Source organism: Ananas comosus, linkage group 17 (assembly GCF_001540865.1).
Source record: "Ananas comosus cultivar F153 linkage group 17, ASM154086v1, whole genome shotgun sequence".
Classification (NCBI taxonomy): domain Eukaryota; kingdom Viridiplantae; phylum Streptophyta; class Magnoliopsida; order Poales; family Bromeliaceae; genus Ananas; species Ananas comosus.
The window spans coordinates 7,685,410-7,700,111 of record NC_033637.1 but is presented as its reverse complement, the minus strand read 5'-3'; positions in this window follow the sequence as shown (position 1 = coordinate 7,700,111).

The window sequence follows — 14,702 nt, the reverse complement described above, 5'->3', positions numbered from 1 at the left end:
CTAGGGAGTGAATCCTATAGCACAAAATTTCAGACCACCGCAAGGACCGAATCCAGCACAAGCCCAAGTTCCCGTATTAGGGAACAATAATGAAATATATGCGCAAATAGAAGAAGCCATCCAAAATACTTTCGGAGTAGGTGCAAGGCCGGCAATGCGGCTTGTGTTTAGATCACAGTATCCTGCGATTATAGATGCAGAGCATCCATACCCGGCAAACTGAAAAATATCGAAATTTGATAAATTTTCTGGAGATGAGACCGAAAATACGGTCGAACATGTTGCACGGTTCACGGCACAATGCCGAGAAGCTGCGGCAGATCCTTTTTTGAAATTGAGGTTTTTCAACACTTCTTTGACAAAAACGGCTTTTACTTGATATACAAGTCTGTCGGCTAATTCCGTCCGAGATTGGGACGAATTAGAAGGAAAGTTCCATGAACAATTTTATAGATCAGAACCGAAATTATCGGTTGCTGATTTGGCTCAGTTTAAACAGAGGACGGGTGAATCGGTTGAAGAATATTTGAACCGATTCAAGACTGCTAGGAGCCGTTATTTTGTGAGAATGCCAAAGTCGAAATTTGCCAAAATGGCATTTAACGGCTTGCATTTCAAAATTAAAGATCATTTTGAAGACAAGTACTTTCCAAATCTTTTCGATTTGGGAGTTCGGGTTGCTCAATATCAGCAATTCCGAAGAGGAAATAATGAGGATCGGCCCAGATGGAGCCGAAACAAAGAGTGGAACAAATGGAAAGAGAAAAACATTTCTTTCCTTAAAGAATCTTCGGCTCATGAAGAGCCGAATTCGTCTGAAGAGGCTAAACATTCGGCTGATGAAGCTAAAATATATGCAGCCAAGATGGTTAAAAACCGACAGCCATATAAATGTGCCTTGCTAAAGCCTGCTAAATCAAGTGAGGCAAAAGCGCGCTTTTCAGCATATACATATTCGTTTGATGTATCAAAGATCAATCTAATTTTGATCGGTTGCTAAAAGATGGCCGAATTCAACTGCAGGAGGGTCAAACTATACCTCCTGTAGAAGAATTAAAAAGAAGAAGATATTGCAAATGGCACCATTCATGGAGCCATAAAACAAATGAGTGCACTGCCTTTAAGAGGCAGATTCAAAAAGAGATAAATGAGGGTCGGCTCATATTTGCCGACCAAGAAAATAAAAATTTGAAAATTGACAAGAATCCATTTCCTTCGCAGGTTAATATGGTGGACACCAAAGGAAAAGCGGTTGCAGATAAGAAGACCGCTAAAAACATTGCTTATGTCAAGAGGACGCTTAGGCTTTGCATAAGGTGCAAAGCCGAGATGACAAAGAAGGACTGGGAAGTCATCATCAACGACAAGAAAAGAAGCAACGAATGGAAAAAGATGATGGCCTTTCCGGAGGAATGGGAAGAGATTCCTGAAGAAGATGACAAGTCGGAGGATGGCTCAGACGAAGCCTCCAATGAGTCTGAACCGGAAATTGATTCGGTTCAAAACAAGAAGGACTTATTGATGCATAAAGTCCTGCGCGATTATTACAATAGTAGAAGAAAGGAACATCACAGCCGATGGAGTTATCCAGAAAAATTATTTGGTTCAAAGCAGAGATTTCCTGGGTACCGGCCGCACTGGCAGCATCAAGCCAGGCCGAGACTAGAACCNGCGATTATTACAATAGTAGAAGAAAGGAACATCACAGCCGATGGAGTTATCCAGAAAAATTATTTGGTTCAAAGCAGAGATTTCCTGGGTACCGGCCGCACTGGCAACATCAAGCCAGGCCGAGACTAGAACCAGAATTCGAAGGAATGACCGAAGGAGACATAGAGTTCCTTGGTCGGAGATTAGTCAATGAGCTCGGTATATAGCCCTGGCCGAGACCTTGGGAAAGAAAGGAAATTTTAAAGAATCATTTGAGAACTGTGAAAGTACCGGCAAATGTGCCGGTAGATCAGTGGCATGAAGTTGAAATCAAACCATTGGCCAAATGGCAAGGGCCGATGTTAACAAAAACACAAAAGCGCCGGCAGCAGAGGATGCAAGCTGAGGCGAGACAACATTATGAGGAGGCGAAAGGGATGAGGCTGAACGTGTGGAGACGACCTAATGAGCCACCACACCCTTTTTGGCCGATGCGAAACGTTCATGAGGCGGGTGGTTCATCGCCCGTCCCTTGGTTAAAATAGAAGATAGAACGGCCAACCACGGCCGAACCAGAGGAGAAGATGACTAGGAGGGAGTTAGAGGACAAAATAGCCTCCATCGAGACAATAATCAAGAGAGAGAGATGACTTCCTAAGGAAAGGGTGGCACGGATGGAGAGTGACTCCTCAGCCGAGACGGCTAAGGAGTCTGAAGAAAAAAAACAAAGAATACAATCGAAATCGGCTGACGAAGGACTAGCCGATGTCAATATAGTATATACTCTGCCACAATCTTTCAAAGCAGAGTATATTGAATATGACGAGGAGATAGTTGATGAAGAAGTTGGGCTCATTGTGGCTTAATTACAATTAGAGGATGCCAAACCGGCCGATGCGGTGGTTTTCGAAAAACTTTCGGCCATGCAGACAAGATTTGTGAGGCCGCTGTTCATTCGGGCCTTGATCGAAGGTCAGCCAGTAGGCCGAGTCATGGTGGACGGTGGAGCAATGGTCAACGTCATGCCCACTTCGTTCTTCAGAAAGTTAGGCAAGGGCGAGGACGAATTGAAGCCCACTGATACAATTATGACTTCACTGGAAGCGGTCAACAAGCTCGAAGGGTGCTCACGACTGAGATTACGGTAGGTTCTGAAACTCTACGAACTGCATTTTTTGTGATAGATGCAGATAGTCATTACAACCTACTACTTGGACGTGATTGGATCCACGTAAACGAGTGCGTACCTTCCATACTCCACGAAAAACTATTCCAGTGGATTGGAGAAAAAATCGAAGAAATCCGGGTCGAAGGGTAACCCCAAATGGTCAGAAAGTTAGGCAAGGGCGAGAACGAATTGAAGCCCGCCGATACAATTAGGACAGACTTTATTGGAAGCGGTCAACAAGCTCGAAGGGTGCTCACGACCGAGATTACGGTAGGTTCTAAAACTCTACGAACTGTATTTTTTGTGGCAGATGTAGATAGTCATTACAACCTACTACTTGGGCGTGATTGGATCCACGCAAACGAGTTCGTACCTTCCACACTCCACGGAAAACTATTCCAGTGGATTGGAGAAAAAGTCGAAGAAATCCGGGCCGAAGGGCGGCCCCAAATGGTGGACATCAACGCGGGAGAAATCGGCCACATCAATTGGGCCAATGCTGATCCAGACTCTTTTGTGAGAGTTACTGAAGAGGGAGTACAGTTGATTTTCTCTAAATATGAAGCTATGGTGGCAGCCGAGGAGCCACCAAATTGGTTGAAATGGAACATCAAAGATTAGAAACCGAAGCTTTAGAGAAGCTTCGGCTGAGGGAGCCGACCAACGAGATCGATTATGAAATGATTCCGCCAAATAGGCCAATAACAAAAAAGTTAGGAAGGCGGTTGAAATGACCGTAATGATGATGTGGTAAAATTGGCTGTTAAAGCCGATACGAAAAATATGGTGAGATCGGCGGTTAAGGCCGATAAAGAAATATCAGATGAATTAAGGAGGCGAACAACTGAATTGAACTTAGAAGAGTCATCTATCAAAGTCGGTGAGAAGAAATTGGAAACTTAGGATCCACTAATTGAGGTAAACTTAGGATCTGATGAAGACAAGCGATCGACTTATATTAGTGCCAGGCTTTCGGCTCAACAACAGGAGGAGCTGAAAGTATTGCTTTTGGAGTACAACGACTGCTTCGCCTGGAGCTATGAAGAAATGCCAGGTTTAAGTCGAAAAATTGTAGAACATAGGCTACCTATTAAAAAGGGGTTACAAACAACCGGCTCATAGGTTTGAGCCGAGTATTGTACTTCAAATTAAAAATGAAATTGAAAATCTTTTAAATGCCGGTTTTATTAGAGCGGCCCGATATGTTGATTGGATATCCAATATAGTTCTAGTACGAAAAAAGAATGGTAAACTTAGGGTTTGCATTGATTTTAGGAACTTAAATTTGGCTACTCCTAAATATGAGTATCCAATACCAATAGCCGATATATTAGTGGATTCGGCTGCCGGTAATGAAGTCCTATCTTTTATGGACGAACATACTGGTTATAATCAAATTTTTATTGCTGAAGAAGATGTAGCTAAAACGGCTTTTAGATGCCCGGGGTCTATTGGGACCTTTGAATGGGTGGTCATACCGTTCGACTTAAAAAATACCGGAGCTACTTATCAGAGAGCAATGAATTTAATTTTTCATGATCTGATCGGCAAGATGTTGGAGATTTACATCGATGATATAGTTGTGAAATCCAAATCACAAGTCGAACATTGGGCGGATTTAAAACGTGCCTTTGAAAAAATGAGAAAATATAATTTAAAAATGAATCCTTTGAAGTGTGCCTTTGGAGTTTCTGCAGAAAATTTCCTGAAATTTTTAGTGCATAAAAAAGGGATCGAGATTGATAAAAACAAAGCGAAAGCTATTTTAGAATTGTCGCCACCAAAGAGTAAAAAAGAACTACAGAGTTTATTGGAAAAAATCAATTATTTACGGTGATTCATATCAAATTTGACCGGTAGAATAGGAGTTTTTACTCCATTACTTCGGCTTAAAAGTAAAGAAGAATTTATTTGGACAGAGGAACAACAAGGAGCTTTTGAAAATATAAAGAAATATTTATCAAATCCTCCGGTCCTTATGTCTCCTAAACAAGGACAGCCGATGAAACTATATATTTCGACTGTAGAGGAAAATTTAGGATGCTTGTTAGCCCAAGAGAATGAAGAAAAAGAAGAACATGCCATATATTATTTAAGCATGCGATTATTAGATGCCGAAAACGATATTCGACAATTGAAAAATTGTGTTTGGCCTTATATTATGCTTGTATAATTAAGATATTATATTTTACCAACTGAAGTGTTGGTAGTATGTAAAACTGATTTGGTAAAGTATATGTTATCTAAGCAAGCATTAAGAGGTCGAATCGGAAAATGGATATTGGCATTGTCCGAATTTTCTCTTAATTATGTTCCAACAAAAGCTGTTAAAGGACAAGTAAGAGCCGACTTCCTGGCTGATCATCCATGTGTTGACATTGAAGACCCGAAACAGAATTTAATCGGCTGTCAACCTTGGATACTTTACTTTGACGGCTCAAGAACAGCCGAATCCGCGGGAGCTGGAATAGTTATACAGTCTCCTAAGGGATATACCTATCAGTTTGCTTTTGAATTAGATTTCGGCTGTTCCAATAATCAAGTCGAATACGAGGCCTTAATAATTGGTCTTGAAATCTTACAAGAATTAGGAGTTCGCTCGCTCAAGGTCATCGGTGATTCGCAGTTAGTGATTAAACAAGTCAACGAAGAATACTGATGCGAAAACCGAAATTTGCAAGGTTACCTGAGAAAGACGATAGAATTACTTTGCAGATTCGAAGAGGTTGAATTTGAGCATTTGACAAGAGAGAAAAATGAACAGGCGAATGAATTAGCCTAATCGGCTTCAGAATATAGAGAGCCAAAAAGAGGTCTGATAAAAATAGAAAGAAGACCATTACCTTCAGTTCATGTTCGAGAGCCGATTATTGCCCCCATAGAAGTGAAAAAGGATTAGAGAAAATCTATAATCGAATATTTTGAAGACCCCAATAAAAGGGTCGATTATAATATTCGAAGAAGAGCACTTGGCTATTGTCTGTTGAATGGACAGCTCTACAAGAGAACAGCCGAAGAAGTATTATTAAAGTGTTTAAGGCTTGAAGAAGCTCTATTAGTGATGGGAGAAACACATAAAGGTTTGTGTGGAGCCCATTTAGCAGGAAAGATACTAAGATGGACAATTCGGCACTTAGGATATTATTGGCCGACTATGCATCAAAATTGTATAGAATATGCTAAGGGTTGCCAAGATTGTCAATTTCATGGTTTAGTACAGAGAGTTCCTGCCTCTGAGATGTATGCAATAATTAAACCTTGGCCTTTTCGAGGTTGGGCCATGGATTTGATTGGAGAAATTCAGCCGAACTCTTTGGCTGGTCATAAGTTTTTAATAGTGGTCGTTGATTATTTTACTAAGTGGGTAGAAATAAAACCCACTCGGTTGGTCACTGAAAAAGAGATTATTGATTTTGTTGAAGACTCGATAATTCATTGTTTTGGAGTTCCTGAGACAATTACAACCAATCAAGGAACAATGTTCACAGGAGGACAGTTTGTTCGGTTCATTGAATCTCGGAAGATAAAGTTGCTTCACTCATCTCCTTATTATGCTCAAGCGAATAGACAAGCCGAAGCAGCAAATAAGGTAATCATCAATCTTATGAAGCGACATATCGGTAAATATCCAAGGAAATGGAATGAAAAACTATCTGAAATACTGTGGGCATGCCGAACTTCAGTAAAAACGGCAACGAGAATGACACCGTTTCAATTAGTATACGGCCACGAGGCCGTGATACCAGCCGAAATAACAGTTCCTTCGTTAAGAGTGGAGAAACATAAAGAACTATCAGCTAATAAATATAGTAAGTTGATAAAGGAAGAAATGGAAGAAATACATGAAACTCGGTTGATGGCATTGAATCATTTGCAAGCTTATCAAAGCCAAGTGCGTAATGCATAAAATAAAAAAAGTTAGAGCTAAGTCATTTGCAGTTGGTGACTTGGTTCTTAGGTTAATTTTTCCAATCGGTCAAAAAGACCGAACATATGGAAAATGGTCTCCAAATTGGGAAGGATCATTTCAAGTTAGCAGAATTACAAAGGGAAATGCATACTACTTAAAGAATATAGATGGGTTGGAAAATGAGAAACCAATCAATGAAAAGTATCTAAAAAAGTATTACCCATCCATGTGAGAAGATAATCAAAGTTAGAGTTAAAATATTACAAGCCGAATCAAGATAGTAAATCTTTGAGCTTGTTCCATTCGGCTATTAAATTGGCTTGGGCAGTTTCGGCGGCCTTCCTTCTGCGTATCATCAAGGGATGCACTTTATAGAGTTGGAAAAGTTGTTCTTAAAGTTTCATCCCTTTGCTTTTCTTCGACTTCAATTGATCTTGCAGTTGGAGTCGATGCTCAAAAGTATGAGCCAAAGTTAATTCGGCTGCAGCTAGCTGTTCTTTAAGAGTCAAAATTCGCTGTTGCAAAGCCGATTCTTAGTTTTCTAGGGCTTGATCTTTTTGGCTCACATCAGTGATAGGAGCCGCTACTTCAGGGATAGTTTTCTTAAAATGATCAATTTGATGAAAATGTTGATCCGGAGATAAAAGCTCGGCACCTAAAGATTGTTGCCGAGATAAAAAAGAGGAAAGTTGAGACGATAATGTCTCTATAAAACACTTAGCAGCAGAATAAATATCTGATTGATCGACTAGAGCAAGCAAAAGGGCAAATAGCCGATCAAACTGTTCTAAGTTTTGAGCCAAAGATGGGAGACCTTAACTATATAATTATAGACACTCATCAAATTTCTGTCGAGTGTCTGTCGACATCACAATTGTAGTCGAATCATCTCCTTCATTGGAATTGGGGCTCGAAACTAATAAAGAGTGAAAGATTGCGGACATAGGGTCTTCTGGAGTAGATGATGAGGCTTTAGGAGTCGAGTAAGACATTGTTCGTGTTCCTTCAACGCCTTCTTCCAAAGGTGCACTTACATTTTCTCCCTCTGTTGCTGGCACTGGAGTGGAAAGAGGTGGTGCTGCATCACTTGTCGGCAGTGTTTTGCTCATTTCCTCAGCAGCCCTCTTTCTCTCAATTTCTTGTCTCTTTTTGAGGCAAACTTCCCTACGGAGTTGCCTATCCATCTGCGTCTTCAAAGAATGAGCAAAATGGACTCTTTCAGGAGATGACTGTTTTATTAACAGAAAATGATAAATAGATGTAGAAACAAAAGGATTGAGTGTAGGTAACTAAATGGGTTTACCTCAATCTCAATCGGCTCATTAGAAACAGAGCTTTGTTCAGCAGCCAAAGATGGTACTTTGGTTCTTTCTTCCGGAGCATCAGTCGAGGGTATTTCTTTGGCTCTTCCTTCTGGAATCATAACCGAAGGTATATCTTCGGCCCTTTTCTTTAAAACATCAGCCGAAGAAGCGCCTTCGGCCTGTTGGGAATGCGAATGTGGTCTCTTGACGACCGACTTGCGCTGCTTTGGGGGCGGTGGAGGAGTGGATTGTGTAGTTTCAATCGGCCTTTTCTCTGAAGCCGGGACCCGATGGAGAAACTGGAAATGACTATAGACAAAAACAAATAAAGAAAAATAAGCATTACTTGTACTAAAAAGAGAAAAGTTAAAGTAAAGCAGAGTTTATTACAGAAGAAGAAGGTGGGACATCAGAGGCAGTATCAAAAATCTCCTCTGATTCTTCTTTCGGTATAGTTGGAGTAGCGGGATCAACTGGAAGATCCTTGCTTAGGAAAGGTATTGTTGTAGCTGAGAGACGAGTAAGTAAGAACTATTGTTACAAAAAGAAAGGAAAATAATTATAAGTAAGAGTTGTACCAATAGGATGAATGGTCTGGCGGTACGCCTGTGTCGCGGATAAGCTGAAGATGCGATTGGCGAAATGATCCCAGGTAACCGTATAACGGAAACCTACCGCCCCTGTATAATTCGGCCTGAAGCTCACTAATTTGAAGAACCACCAAGGGCGATTCCCCATAGCCGAAATCTGATCAGCTTCGGCTGTACTTTTGGTAGGGGCTCGGTTAACGGCAGTATTGGCCATGAAGAACTTGGCTGGAGAGGGGACTGCTTGGGTAAAACCAAATTGGCGCGCTACGAACTGAGGAGAATAAACCTCAGTACTAGGCAACAGTTTCGAGCGCGATTTCATGCCAATGTGCAGATCCCTTATAGCCAAAAAAGAGTACCAAACATCTGCATATTCGCCGGCACGAGAAGAAGCAAGTTCGCCTTGAAAGGCTTCATACCTTGCTAGAAGCCAAGACGGGCCGGTGACACAGTCAGCAAAGGGAGACCAATGAATAGAGAAATGAGGACGAGATTCATAAAACATTTTAAAATAAGAGAGAAAATCAGAAGGGTGTCCCAATGTTAGCGGCGGAGGACAGCCGAGAGCTAACCCGTAAGAATCAAAATGAGCAGCCGAATCCATATCCAAAGGAGTTCGGCACAAATTAGGAAAATAAATCTATAAAAACATTTGTAAAAACCAGAAAACACTACAACCCGAACTGATCGTTACACCATCTCCAGAGGGTAGTGGTTTTGTAACAATGTGAATTCTCAAAATCCGAGAGTTGGACTTCGTACAGAATCGACTAATGGTCGAGTTGGTAGGCTTTGGAAAAGCTAAGGATGCACGAAACACAAAAAGTGCATTGGAATGGAGTCCGCGAGAGCAAAGATGCAAAATCTGCATCTTTAGCAGATTTGCTCTCGGGGACCGGTCTCTGGCAGGAGAGACTGGTCCCATCGGCCGAGGGTTGCGGGGTTGCCGATGCAACTGGTCCCTGGCAGGGAGGGACCGGTCCCTGCAAGCGACACGAGCGAGAATGGCCAAAAATTGGCTAAGTCCCGCGAAAGAGCTCTCGGGGACCGGTCTCTGGTGGGCAGACCGGTCTCCGGGGGACCGGCCTCTCCCTGAGAGACCGGTCCCCGAATGCGTGGAAAATAGGAAGGTCCTCTGGGACCGGTCCCATGTCGGGGAGACCGGTCCCTCCGCGCTGGTTTTGCCCAGTGAAGGCCAGTTGAGAGATGGAAAGTTGAGGGGCTTCTTAGCATTTTGTTACAATATGAAAGGGGATTAAGAGAGGGTTTCTCTCTCTCTTTCTCTCACTCCCTCACTGCTCTCTCTCTCTCTCTCTCTCCGATCGTGAAGAAGAATGAAAGGAAAAGAGAAGAGAAGAGAAGAAGAAAAAGAGAAAGGAAGGGGGAAGAAGATCAAGAAGGAGATCTTCATCCTCTCCTTCGTCTTCCTCGTGCTTGGAGCAACCTAGAGAGGTAAGCTCTTTGCCTCCTCTCATGGTGAATCTTTAAGGAGGGGATTTTAAACCCTAGAAATGGTATTTTTGGTACCCTAGCATGCTATTGAGATGTATTGTGCTCAAATCATGAATCGATTTGGTGGTTTTGGCTATAATAGCATCTAGGGCACCCAAAATGAGGTTTTGTGATTTGGGAGAGTTTGATCTCATTTGACCCTCTGTTAACCTAATTGATAGGTAACGAAACGCGTTGGCGAAGTCGGTTTGGCAATCCAACAAGCCGTTACAAAGATATTGAAGGAACGGACATTTGGAGCTTCGTTTCCGCCTGGAAGGCCGAAGCGATGTCCATAAATCGCGAAATCGAGTTCCGAGCGCCGTAATAGCAAGGCAAAGACCTTTAACTTTTGAAACGGCAAAGCGACGCGCTATTAGAGTGCAACTACAAGATCGGGTCCAAAAGGGTGCCGAGTGCCGCGGGAGGCCGATTGCAAGTGTTGTCGAGCAATCGGAAAGCTAGCTAAGGTGCTTACCGAAGCGACTAGGTCGCCCTTTATGTCTAAGAACATACGTTTTCATGTTGATGCATGTAGACAATGTTAAATGATACATGTTAGTGATAATGCATATATTAAAATGCTAAGTAGAATGCATGATGAACATGATGTATAAATGCTAAAGGATCGCATGAATGCATGAGTAGCATGACTATATATATATATATATATATATATATATATATATATATATATATATATATATATATATATATATATATATATATATATGCATGTAAACTAGGTGATAACTCTAGAAGTGTAGAGTTGAATGACATGAGAACAATAGAATACTCGATTGGACATTTAGGATGTCAATTAGATCGAGTGGCACCTAACCTAGTGTTAAAGAATATAGGTTGAACGAGTAAACCTAGAGTTGAACAAGTCTAGGTGTGTGGCATCGAACCTAGTGTTAGTAAACATAGGTCGGACAAGTAATCCTAGAAATTGACATCTAGGTAGAGATGACTTGGAACCTAGCATTTGTCCCTAGGTTATGTGATTGAGACTTGGAGCCTAGAGTGGTATTGAATCTAGGTTGTTGAGTATAGTGGTATTAGCCACTAGGATGTTCTAGGTCGACAGCATAGGGTTGGTTATGAATCCTTGACCTGCGAAAAGTGGATTCCGGAATCCCAGGACTTGTGATGACTGTGGTATCAAGGCTAGGGCGTGTGCGACGACTTCACCGCCGAGGTTGATACCGAGGGAGGATTGGGGGCGATCGCATGGAGATCACCGCCCGGGGCTTGGACCATCGACGTGGCGTGTGCGACGATTTCGCCGCCGGATGGTTAAGCCGATTGTGGATCAGACCGTTAGGATTGACTGAAACCATTGCTGGGTAAGTACGGTGCGGGTGCCACTAGGTGGCTGAGTCGTGACTGAAACCATTGTTGGGTAAGGTGCGATTAGTTTACCGCCAGATGGATAGGTCATGACTTGAGTCCTCGCTGGGTAAGTGCAACGTGTTCGTCGCCAGAATGGCTATGTCAAGGGACTTGAGCCGGGTTCAACGTGTGCGATGATTTCGCCGCTAAGAGGCTAAGTCACGGAGAGCGGTAGGCTGTTGAGCAGCCAGTGCGCAGACTATCCGCGGATGATTGACTCTAAGCCGAGTCGGGTGGTTAGGTTCGATAAGGTAGTGGAACCTTTATGAGCTAGAGATAGAGGCTTGGGCTAAGGGGATAGAGACCTTAGTAGCCAGTGGACTTGAGTGAGATACTAAGGTAATGGAAACCTTAGAGTGAATGATATGAGCTAAGAGTAGCCAAGTAAAGTGTAGAATCAATTGATCTACTAGTTGTTGCATAGAGTTGCATGATTTTCATATCGCATATCATGAGGCATGGCATGTATTTCAATTGAATATATGTATCTGTTGTATATTGTTGAACTAACATGTTGCAGTGCCTCCTCGGACCTATTGGTCGAGCTTTTTCCTTGGGTGGCCGTACCCACTGGGAACCATGGAGTTGGTTCTCACCCCACGTTCAGGTTCGCACGTGAGCGGCGCGGCGGCGCAAGGCAAGGGCGTAGCTTCGTAGATAGCGCCCTACCCCAGAGACCAGAGCTAGCAGTACCCCGAGTCAGCAGGGCCTAGGGGTTAGAATGGAATGACAACAACCAACTTGTATTAAATGTAATAATGTGATTGTATTTGGAAGTTAAGTAAATGTAAGAGAAAAATGTTGTATGAAATGAATGGTTGTAATATCAGTTAGTTTTTTGTTATTGATACTTCTTTATGCAATCTTGATTGATATCAGTTCCTGGTTGGAAGACTCTTTGTTTTGTTTTGATTGCGACACCTAGGACGTACAGGAAAAACTCTGTCCGTTCGGCTGTCTGTTGACGATGCAGCGACCCGGCCAAATAGGCAGGCGGTCGCGGGGCGTGACAGGTTTGATGGAATCAAAAATTTTTCTATAAACAAAGGCAAAAAAATAAGGCCTAAGAGCTAATCTGTCGTCGTTAGTCAAACCAACGGCGATTGGGACAAAGTCCCGATTAATCTTCTGCGAACGAGTACATAAGAGATTGTGACATAACCAATATAGGAGGAACGCTGTGTGTTCCTTCCTAGTGACAGGAGCAGGGGATTCACCTGCAAATTTATGGAGAAACTTGGAAAAGCCAAATCAGTGAGGTCAAGATGATCCTCAAAGTCAGATACGCCATCAGAATTATAGGCCATGGAGAGGGTAACACCATCAGGCCGTAAACCAATAATGGCAGCTACATCTAAGAGAGTCGGAGTAAGAGGTCCCCATTTAAAAAGAAAAACATTGAAAACAGGGGATCAGAAATAAAGAGCAGAGGCCAAAAGAAGGTTGTCGGCTATAGGAGGCTTCCGAGATAGCTGAATAGCTTCATAGATCCCGACTTCCCGCCAAAAGTCACCATAGGCAGCTTCCACTCGATCTAACCAAGTCAAATAAGCATCTGAAACACTTGGCCAGGTTCGAAGGCTTTTTCCTGTTGAAGCCGAAGGGTACCAGGAATGGAGATGAATGGATTTGGCCACCAATGGGAGACCGTCGCTAGAATAAGGGAAATCATCGACAGACGGGTCTTCAGTAAAGGAAGGACCCAAAATGAATCTAGTAGGGTCCGTGGCGAGATATGATTCAAGCAGGGTATAATCTAGCGAAGAACGAGTCGGTAAAGGCGGAAGTGGCGTCATTACTCGAAGCGAAAAGATGCTAAGGAAGAAGAAAGTGAGCAAAAGCTGTGGACGAGAGATGGAGAAGAGGTCGAAGAGAACGAGGAAGAAGTAAAGAGAAATGAAAAAGACAAAGGTTGAGTATAAAAGGGAATTAGAGGCTTGGCGAAGAAGAAAGGTTAGCCGTCGTGTCGAATAGTCATCGAAGCAAGTTCCGAGGTCGGCTATAATGATGAATAGACTGCGGTAATTAAGATGACCTAATTAATGTCACAGGTAAGACAAAAATAGATGGCGAGATCAGGGCCGTAGAAAAGAATTTGACATCCGAAACTAAACCGTACAGAGGGTTTGGAATCACGCCTCGGGTTACATCAGCTACTCGTACAGAGAATTTGAAATTGATTGGATCGAGAACCATGCCTCGGATCGCGCTTGTTATTGAAGTGATGGCGGGATTTTAGCGGTAGAAAGAAGCAGACGGTTGAGACGAAACCGTACCAGGAATTTGAAAAGTAATTGCACCTCGGATTAAGCCAGCTACCGAAGCGTTACTTCGAAAGCTGCCGAGGGGGTAATTGTTAAGCCAATAAGGCGCGGACATATGGTACACCGGTACTCCATTCAGTTGCATTGATTCGCAATGCACCAGGAGCATCGGAAGGATCTTAAACCGCACGATTTAAAGGAAGTTACAGTAACCGCAAACAGTTGCAAACGGTTCCGATCGGCTGAAAGCGGTCCGGAGAATCAGGAATAGTGGCCGATCCTGTATAGGCAATAACTGATCACAAGGGGCGATCTATAAATGGGTCAATAACGTCCTAAAAAGGGATCTTTTCCCTGTGAACAAAAGACTACCCTTATTTCCTCGTATTTTCTAGGAGTAGTCTACTTGTAACTTTTACTTTCCCGCATTTACTGTTCTTCCTAGAAGTAGTTCATTAAGTAGATCAACCGAGTCTGCATGTCATCCGACACACTCAAATCCTGTATTTTTCACTAGTTAATATAAAGGCATTCGGCTGTTCAAGCCGACCAATTTTTGTGTTCTTTAGTCATTCGGCTCTTCACCAGTTAATATAAAGGCATTCGGTTTCGAACCCGGCTGATCCGATTCCTCGTCAGCCGAATCACTTGATCAATCGAAGGGCGCAAACTTCGAGGATTACTATCCAAAGCCGTTTTCATCCCGATGCGCTCCCCGAGGAGGATTTTTGACCGGATCAAGGGTCAAAAAATTCGGCACGCAACAGCACCAAATATTATTTAAGCCTGAATCCCGATTGAATCACGCACCAACCCGTCAAGTGACATTTTATTATTAGCCCTAACACATATTTTTTTCTTTACTAAATCTGTTATCATTATTATTATTATTTTTTACTAAAGACCGAAAAGTGAACAGTAAATCTTTAA